The sequence below is a fragment of the Neomonachus schauinslandi genome, chromosome X (genome assembly GCF_002201575.2).
Source record: "Neomonachus schauinslandi chromosome X, ASM220157v2, whole genome shotgun sequence".
Classification (NCBI taxonomy): domain Eukaryota; kingdom Metazoa; phylum Chordata; class Mammalia; order Carnivora; family Phocidae; genus Neomonachus; species Neomonachus schauinslandi.
In genome coordinates, this window is record NC_058419.1 from 101,090,187 (window position 1) to 101,100,544 (window position 10,358).

Here is a 10,358-nt window from a genome sequence, read left to right on the forward strand (position 1 = left end):
GAATAAACGGGGCACAGAGCAAGGAATGTAACTTATTACTATTTTTTTTAAAGATTTTATTTATTTATTTGACAGAGAGAGACACAGCGAGAAGGGAACACAAGCAGGGGGAGTGGGAGAGGGAGAAGCAGGCTTCCCACCGAGCAGGGAGCCCGATGCAGGGCTCGATCCCAGGACCCTGGGATCATGACCTGAGCCGAAGGCAGACGCTTAACGACTGAGCCACCCAGGAGCCCCGTAACTTATTACTATTTAATTTTATCTGCATTCTTGAATAAGTTAAGGACATTCAGGTATATATCCTTGAATTTTAGAGAGAGAAAGACAAAAATGAATAGAACAAACCAATATTTAACTACATTTTACTTCGTTTCCATTTTAAAACCACAGTTATATTTTTGCTAGTTCTTTCATATTTCCAAGAAAAATCCCTATTCCAAAGCCATATTATGTTGTTCTGGAACCCAAAGAAGATGCAAGGATTTTCAGGCTTTATTACACAACACCAAAACTACTCTTACTTTTAAATCTGACAGCAATGTGTGATCCATGTCATTTATAAACTTGGATTCTGAATCTAAATAAACATTCTATTGAAAGGAACTATATTTGTAAGCTACCAATGTATAACAGGAAAACAAAGAAGATAAATATTATGGCCTCGCCAACCCCACCTTAGCCTCTCACTACTTCAACGCCGGCAGCCCTCCTCAACAACAAAGCGAAGACTCTGCCTCAGCCCTGTCTAGGGATGAGAGGAGCGGCTGGACTTGGCCCGGGAACGTGCACCGGCCTTGGTAATAGAGGCAGCCTGGGCTGCGGCTTGGGCTCGGGCTCGCTCTTCCTCATCTCGCAGAGCCTCTTCATAATGGAATGGGAAGGCACTGGGGACGGTATCATGAACCTTGGCCAAAAACTCTAGGACTTTCATCTTGCTGGTCTCAGCGTGGGCCCTCGGGCCCCACAGGAACTCGTAGCGTGGAGGATCACTGTTGGCCACCTGGCGGTACTCCAGGTACTTTTCCTGCACCAAATCTTGGGTGATGAGCTTCCTGGGCTCCCCAAAGACTAAATGCCTCCTTCCATCATAGACGCCCAAAATATTCAGGAATCCCCAGATATCTTCCTCAGAGGCGCGGTTGCCACTCAAGAAGATCACACTCAGAAGAGGCATGAGAAGCCCATTATTAGGAAAGCCCGAGATGCTGCTCACACTGCCGTCACTGGTGAGGTCTAGGCTGCTGACGAGGGTATAGGAGTGACCGCCTGGCTTGACTTCCTTTAATTCTAGGCCAAAGACCAGCTCCACGCGCTCAGAGGCTCTCCTGAGGATCTCGGGGAAGTGCTCCCTGTGCCTTTTGTTGACGACTGTCAGCAGTGCGGCCTGCATAATGGGCGCCCTCACTGCATGCTTCTCCAGCAGGAAGTGTGCCCACATGCTCATGTCCTGGATAGGGAATGTTCCAGTGAGCTCTCAGCAGAGGTTGGGGCTTCAGAGCAACTTGCACTTTCTCATCGTGGCTCTTGACACCTCGTTCAGACCTCATGCATGAAATAGCTGCAGAAGTAATAATGGTGAGGAGGGATCTCTGAGGCTCCCAGCAATGCCAGCAATACGGCAATCTGAGGGAGCATCCCCAAAACAGAGGAGGAGAGGGGGGACTCTTTGCTGCAGTGGCCTAAGCCCCCTCGAGATCCTGGGTCTCACCTCAGGCCTAGTGGCATTTCTCGTGTTGTTGAACTTACTCTTCTGATACTGAGGAATGATGACTCTGTGCTCACGAACAGCAGGCTGGACAGTGGGCGATGAGGGCGCCTGGAGGAGGGACAATGGGATGGTGTGTGAACCTACAGCAGGGACATTCCACCTTGGCTTTAACCTCAGCAGGTTTTCTTGAGGACACTCTCTAGGAACCTACAAGGCTCCTGTTCTCCTTCAGCCTGCTCTGAGAAGTTACTGGAGACAAAGTGAGCCTTAGGCTATAGCCTGCTAGCCCTGTCCTTTACTGACTAGTGTGACAGCATGGCTGGTAGTGGGGCCACATGTGTTCTAACGTGGCAAGGGGTCCTCTATGTTTACCTTCCAAATTATTATAATAACTTTTGTCAAGACTTCGAACCCTTTCTCTCTGCTACACTGAGATTGATTCCTTAAAGCTCCCTGGGACCCATGAGAAAGAAGTGGGTAATGTACCTTAGGCCACCACCCTTCCAGGAGGCACTCAGTGCTTATAGCTCTGTGGGGACCTCTCTGTATTGGGGTTGCTAGGTCCTAAGTATCCATTCAGGGTCCTCATTCAGGGTCCTCATTTGGACACCATACAGGTTTGTGGACTGCCCCCCCCCCCCCCACACACACACCTTCGGCTGACTGGTGACTGGACCCTCAGACCAAGGATCTCACCTCCTCTAGACATGATCTAAAAAGTGATGGGGATCCATGAAAGAAATACTTGATAAACTAGACTTCATTAAAACTAAAGCTTCTGCCCTACAAAAAAGTCATCAAGAGAATAAGAAGATGAGCCACAGACTGGGAGAAAATGTTCGCAAAGGACATATCTGATGAAGGCTGTTAGCCAAAATAAACAAAGAACACTTAAAAGTCAATAAGAAGAAAACAAACAACCCAACCAAAAACTGAGCAAAATACATCAGAAAGGATGAATACCCACCATTTGCATCGACATGGATGGAACTGGAGGCGATTATGCTAAGTGAAATAAGTCAAGCAGAGAAAGACAATTATCATATGGTTTCATTCATATATGGAACATAAGGAATAGTGTGGAGGACCACAGTGGAAGGGAGGGAAAACTGAATGGGAGGAAATCAGAGAGGGAGCCAAACCATGAGAGACCCTGGACTCCAGGAACCAAACTGAGGGTTACGGAAGGGAGGGGGTGGGGGGACGGGGTAACCAGGTGATGGGTATTAAGAAGGGCATGTGTTGTGATGAACACTGGGTGTTATACACAACTAATGAATCGTTGAACACTACATCGAAAACTAATGATGTACTATATGTTGGCTAAGTGAACATAATAATAAAAAAACAGGTCATGAATAAATGTTAAAAAATGGGCAAAATATATGAACAGATACCTCATCAAGGAGGATATATAAAATGGAAAATTAGCATATGAAAAGATACTAAGCATAATACACCACTAGAAAGTTGCAAATTAAAATAAAAATGAAATGCCACTGCATGCTTTTTAGAATGACCAAAATTCAAAGTACTGACAACAGCAAATGGTGCTGAGGATACGGAGCAATAGGAACTCTCATTCATTGCTGGTGGGGATGCAAAATGGTACAGTCACTTTGCAAAAACAGTTTGGAAATTTCTTATTACACTAAACATATTCTACATGGTTGGCGGGAATGTAAATTGGTACAGCCACTCGGAAAACAGTATGGAGGTTCCTCAAAAAATTAAAAATAGAACTACCATATGACTCAGCAATCCTACTTCTGGGTATATATCCAAAGGAATTGAAATCAGGATTTTGAAGATATATCTGCACTCCCGTGTTCATTGCAGTGTTATTCACAATAGCTAAGACATATAGCTAAGCAGCCTAAATGTCTATTGATGGACAGATGGATAAAGAAAGGGTGAAACATACATACAATGGAATATCATTCACCCTTAAAAAGGAGGAAACCTTGCCATTTGCAACAGTAGAGAGGACATTATGCTAAGTGAAATAAAGCTGACAGAGAAGGACAAATACTACGATACCACTTATATGAGGAATCTAAAATAGACTCACAGCATCAGAGAGTGGAATGGTGGTTGCCAGGGGCTAGGAGGAGGGGGAAATGGAGGGGTATTAATTAAAGCTTACAAAATTTCAGTTATACAAGGTAAATAAATCCTAGAGGTCCACCAGACAGCATAGAGCCTATAGTTAACAATTCTGTATTGTATACTCAAAATTTTGTTAAGAGGATAGATCTTATAGGGAGTGTTCTTATAACACATAAATAAATAAGGCAAGGGGAAACTTTTGGAGGTGATGGACGTATTCATAATATAAATTGTGGTGACAATTTCATGGGTGCATACTTATCTACAAACTCATCAATTTGTACACATCAACTATGTACAGCTTTTTTGTCTGTCAATCGTACCTCAATAAAGCGTTTAAAAAAAAACCCGACTAAACATACTATACTATCTAGCAGTCATGCTCCTTGGTATTTACCCAAATGAGTTGAAAACTTATGTCCTCAAAAAAACCTTCACACGGATGTTTACAGCAGCTTTATTCATAGTTGCCAAAACTTGAAAGCAACCAAGATGTCCTTCGGCAGGTACATGGATAAATAAATCATGACACCCCAACAATGGAATACAGGCTTACCTTGTTTTATTGTGATTCACTTTACTGCATTTCCCACATATTGCATTTATTACAAATTGAAGTTTTGTGGCAGCCCTGCCCCAAGAAAGTCTCTTGGTGCCATTTTTCCAAAAGCATGTGCCCACTTTGTGTCTCTGTGTCCTATTTTGGTAATTCTTGCAATATTTCAAACTTTGTCATTATTATTATATTTGTTATGGTCATCTGTGACCAGTGATCTGAGATGTTACTATTGTAATTGTTTCTGGGGCACCACAAATTGCACCCATAGAAGATGGTGAACTTAGTTGACAAATTCTGTGTGCGTCTGACTGCTCCACTGACTGGCTGTTCCCCATATCTTTCCCTCTCCTTAGGCCTCCCTGTTCCCTGAGGCACAAAAATGTTGAGATGAGGCCAATTAATAACCCTGCAGTGGCCTCTAAATGTTCAAGCGATAGGAAGAGTCCTACATCTCTCACTTTAAATCAAAAGCTCAATATCACTAGCCATCAGGGAAATACAAATCAAAACCACAATGAGATACCACTTTACACCAGTTAGAATGGCAAAAATTAACAAAACAGGAAACAACAAATGTTGGTGAGAATGTGGAGAAAGGGGAACCCTCTTACACTGTTGGTGGGAATGCAAGCTGGTGCAGCCACTCTGGAAAACAGTGTGGAGTTTCCTCAAGGTGTTAAAAATAGAGCTACCCTATGACCCAGCAAATGCACTATTAGGTATTTACCCCAAAGATATAGACGTAGTGAAAAGAAGGGGCACATTCACCCCAGTGTTCATAGCAGCAATGGCCACAATAGCCAAACTGTGGAAAGAGCCAAGATGTCCTTCAAAAGATGAATGTATAAGGAAGATGTGGTTCATATATACAATGGAATATTATTCAGCCATCAGAAAGGATGAATACCCACCATTTGCATCGACATGGACGGAACTGGAGGGGATTATGCTAAGTGAAGTAAGTCAAGCAAAGAAAGACAATTATCATATGGTTTCACTCATACGTGGAACATAAGCAATAGCACAGAGGACCACAAGGGAAGGGAGGGAAATCTGAAGGGGGAGAAATCAGAGAGGAAGATGAACCACGAGAGACTATGGACCCTGGGAAAGAAACTGAGGGTTTCAGAAGGGAAAGGGGGTAGGGGGAGGGAGTAACAGGGTGATGGTTATTGAGGAGGGCACGTATTGTGATGAGCACTGGGTGTTATATGCAACTAATGAATCACTGAACATTATATCAAAAACTAATGATGTACTATATCCTGGCTAACTGAACATAATAAAAAACAAAAACAAAAACAAAAACAAAAGCTAGAAATGATTAAGCTTAGTGAGAAAGGCATGTCCAAAGCCGAGAAGGACAAAAGCTCAGCCTCTTGCACCAAACAGTTATCCAGGCTATGAATGCAAAGGAACAGTTCTTGAAGGAAATTGAAAGTGCTCCCCCAGTGAACATACTAATGATAAGAAAGCGAAACAGCCTTCTTGCTGATAGGGAGAAAGCACGAGTGGTCTGGACTCTCTGGAAGAGGAAACCAGCTACAATATTCCCTTAAGCCAAAGCCTAATCCAGAGCAAGGCCCTGACTCACAATTCTGTGAAGGCTGAGAGAGGCGAGGAAGCCGCCTAAGAAAAGCTTGAAGCCAGCAGAGGTTGGTTCACGAGGTTTAAGGAAAAAGTTGTTTCCATAACATCATCGTGCACAGTGAAGCAGCAAGTGCTGATGGAGAAGCTGCAGCAAGGTATCTGGAAGATCCAGCCAGGATCATTGAGGAAGGGGGCTGCACTAAACAGCAGATTTTCAGTGTAAATAAAACAGCTTTATACTGGAAGAAGACACTATCTAGGGCTTTCATACCTAGATAAGAGAAGTCAATGCCTGGCTTCAAACTTCAAAGGACAGGCCGACTCTTGTGAGGGGCTAATGCAGCTGGTGGCTGGAAGTTGAAGCCAGTGCTCATTTCCCATCCCCCAAATCCTAGGGCCCTTAAGAATGATGCTAAATCTACTCTGCTTGTGCTCTGTAGAAGGAACAATGAAGCTTGTATGACAGGACATTTGTTTACAACATGGTTTTCTGAATATTTTAAGACCACTCTTGGGACCTGCTCAGAAGAAAAGATTCCTCTCAAAGTATGACTGCTCACTGACAATGTGCCTGGTCGCCCACGAGCTCTGATGGAGATGGACAATGAGTGTTCTTTTCATGCCTGCTGACACAACATCCACTCGGCAGCCCATAAATCAAGGAGTTATTTCAACTTTCAATTCTTATTGCTTAAGGAATATATTTTGTAAGGCTATAGCTGCTACAGATAGTGATTTCTTGGATGGATCTGGGCAAAGTTGATTGAAAACTTTCTCAAAAGGATTCACCATTCTACATGCCATGAAGAACATTCATGATTCATGGGAAGAGATCAAAATATCAGTATGAATATGAGCTTGAAAAAAGTTGATGCCAAGCCTCCTTGGTGACTTTGAAGGATTCAAGCCTTCAGTGGAGGAAGTAACGGCAGATGTGGCGGAGAGAGCAAGAGAACTAGAATTATGTGGAGCCTGAAGATGGGACTGTATCGTTGCAATCTCATGATCACACTGTAATGGATCAGGAGTTGCTTCGAATTCTTCTGACTCACTTTATTGTGATACTCACTTTATTGCCGTGGTCTGGAACCAAACCCACAGTATGTCTGAGGTATGCCTGTATTGGTCAGTGCTAAAAAGAAATGAGCTAATCAAGCCATGGAAAGGCATGGAGGAACCTTAGATGTGTATTACTAAGTGAAATAAGCCAATCTGAAAAGGCTACATACTGCATGATCCCAACTCTCCGACATTCTGGAAAAGGCAAAACCACAGAAAAAGTAAAAAGATCAGTGGTTTCTGGGGGAGGGGGGGCGGAGGGAGGGATGAACAGACAGAACATAGAGGATTCTAGGGCAGTGAAATTACTATGTATACTGTATACTATGTATACTGTAACAGTGAATAATTACTATGTATACTGTATACTATGTATGCTGTAACAGTGAATACAAGTCATCAAAGATTTGTCAAACTGGACAGAATGTAACAACACCAAGAATCAACCTAATGTAACTATGAGCTTTATGACATGTGGTTGTAAGTTGAGAGACTGTAGCACATGGACCACTTTCTGCAGAATGCTGAAAGTAGGGGAGGCTGTGTGTGTGTCAGGGAAGAAGGTAGATGGAAACTCTATACTTTTTGCTCAGTTTTGCTGTGAACCTAAAATTGCTCTAAAGAATGAAGTCAGTTTTTTCAAACAAGTGATGCTGGGGGCACTCAGCCTCATACCCTGCCCCTGGGGCTTTCAGTCTTGAGTGCAAGGGCAGGGCCAGACTGTTTGTTTTCCCATCTATTCAGGGACAGGCTGTCCCCTTGGTCCTCACTCAGTTTACTTGGTTTGACTCCTGGCAGGGCCCGAGGTTCCTCTCTTTCTTGGTCTGAGGACACTTCCCCAAAGAAAGGCTTATAGCTCCCCGAGATCTAATAGGAAGAGGCAAGGGTGGCCTTATTTGGCCACACCTGCCAAGGTCTTCCACAAGTGACAGCTGTGGCAGGCAGCATGAGGCCCTATGATGGTGATCCCACTCAGGGTTCTAACTTAGTACCCTAAATCTGACTTATGTGAAGGCCCAAGACTCCTCTCCCTGCTGACCTGGGACCTCCCCCACTTTTCTGTTACCCCTGAGGAGGATATGAGGCCAGCTCTGCCTGCCATTTATGCCTGGAGCTCTGAGGACAGTTTGAAGGGTTCTGTGAGTCTCCACTGATGTGGGTTTGGTGGCCCCTGAATGCTTCAGAGTACTCACCTTCCTCCCGGCACCCCTTGGAAATCCTACCTCTACTGACCTGAGTCAATCAACCTCAGACCAAGATCTTCACATTTTTGACCTGTTAAGTGGAAGTCAGTTTCAGCCACATCATTCCAAGGCTGTTTGGGGACTCTGAGGGCTGACAGCAGGGTCAGGAGTCTATGGGCCACACTGCTCTGGGTGGCTGCCCTCTTCACACCTCATTCAGGGTCCTCACCTCCATATGTGTCAGAGGCTTCGAATCCTCCCCCTAGTGACCTGAGGCTGCCTCTTAAGGCAGGACTCACCTGTCCCCGAGAACCCTGCGGAATAAGTGAGGGGATGCTCAGACTGACAACTTTGCCTGGCATGTTGCTCTCCCCTGTCCTACTATAAAGGGATCTTCATTATGGTTCCTGTTTCTTGATTGAAGGCTTCCTGGGAAAGGCCATGTCCCTGCAAACTCTTGACCATTTTCCCTACTGCAAACCCTTCAGAGACTGGGTCCCTGTCCCAGGAGTGATGTGAGACAGGGGAGCTGTAACACAAGGCAGAGACCCCTGAACACATGTGCTGTCAAAGGAAAAAAAAATACTTCATTTCTTCTCTTTAGCAACCAGACTTAGCTTTTTATGTAAGTTCTGTTTGAATAGATGTAACTTTCTTTATGGAAGGGAATATCCGAAGTGATTTTGTGAGCCCCTGACTTTGGATATATAGATGATCCTATTGTCACTGAATATTATCTCTTTCTCTCCTTTATTCACACTTCTCAATTATTTTGATATGGTAATTGCTCTGGTTACGTATTCTAATCCAGTATCTTGGGCACAGAGTCTTTTTTAGTACCTGAGACAATTTTTGTAGTAGTGAGAAGAAAGGGGGAAATAAAGAATATGAAGTTAGCCTAAAGCTGGGAGGAGTAGAAAAGTATGGGCTTCAGACTAATTCAGGCCAGGGGTCTGGTTCCAAACCTGTCACTTAGCAGCCATGTGAAATTGGGCACAACACTGAACTCTGTGAGGCTGTCTTTTCATCTGTGAAATGGGTTTGATGGCTCTGTCTTGGGGACTGGTAGCATGTCCATAATGCACGTAGATGTGCGTGGCACATTGCCTGGCCTGTACTGAGCTTTAAGGGTGCCAGTTCTTACGATTAATTTGTCCCCTGGAGTTTCAACTCACTGCAATGAGATTTAATTTTTAATCCAGGGGATGTCAGGAACTATGCAGTGCTCTAGAACAAAGAAAACTCTATCAGACAAAATGGTGCTTAGCAAGGAACACTAAGTAATTATTTCCCCATTCAAGTATGTCATCCAATGTTGGCATAAGGTGGACTTCCTTAGTGGATGCAACACAAAACTCCTAAAACATATTTCAAGGCCCCCAAACGTACCTTCCTCTCAGCTGCCCTTCTTTCTAAACCACTCTGACTCTCATTCATTCAACCACCAACAAAAATCTAGACCTTGCCTGGAGTTTGCCAAATGACAAACAAGATAACCTAATTTGAATGATGCTTTAGTGGAGTGGGCTCTGGCTCCCGCACCCCAGGGCCAAGGGTGCCAGTCCAGTGGATTCTGGGCATCCACTCCAAAGGAGTATACCCTTATTTCTCAGAAACTGTCTGGAGATGATGTAAATAAAACCTCGAATTTGCACACTGCATTCACCTGCCCCGGGACAAGAGCACAGGACACATTCCATCCCCGCCTCGGGTGATTTCTCTCTGGCTTTCCCACCATCCCAAAGTAACTGGTCAGGGCAGTTGGCCATTCTGGGCTTAGTCTTTCAACTCTGAATCCCACCATGTGAGCGCCTGGCCCCTGCTCCCTATGATAACAGCCTCATGGACCACCCGCCCCATGCAGCCAACTTAGAATTACCTCCCAATGAGGGACCTGCAGTCTCCGAAGGCCCGACGCTGCCTTGCTGCAGGGCACTGACACTTAACTGCTCTCATCTGGAACCACCTCTCTCCTGTTTTATCCCATCCTTCCACATGTCCTTTCGGTCTTAGAGTGAATATCACCATTCTTCCTTATATGATAGACGCTTCTTGACTCTATAATTTTATGGTCAATGTCTCGGTCTTTGTCAGCTCTCCCAGTGCTAGCATGAAGCCTTCTAAGAGCAGATGCTCAGGCGATGTTTGG

At 44.5% G+C, this 10,358-nt stretch overlaps 1 pseudogene; it reads right to left on the bottom strand.

Annotated features, from left to right (window-relative positions):
- Positions 1-363: 363 nt before the first annotated feature.
- On the bottom strand, positions 364-1,725 carry LOC110569829 (annotated as a pseudogene).
- Between the last annotated feature and the right edge of the window lie 8,633 nt (positions 1,726-10,358).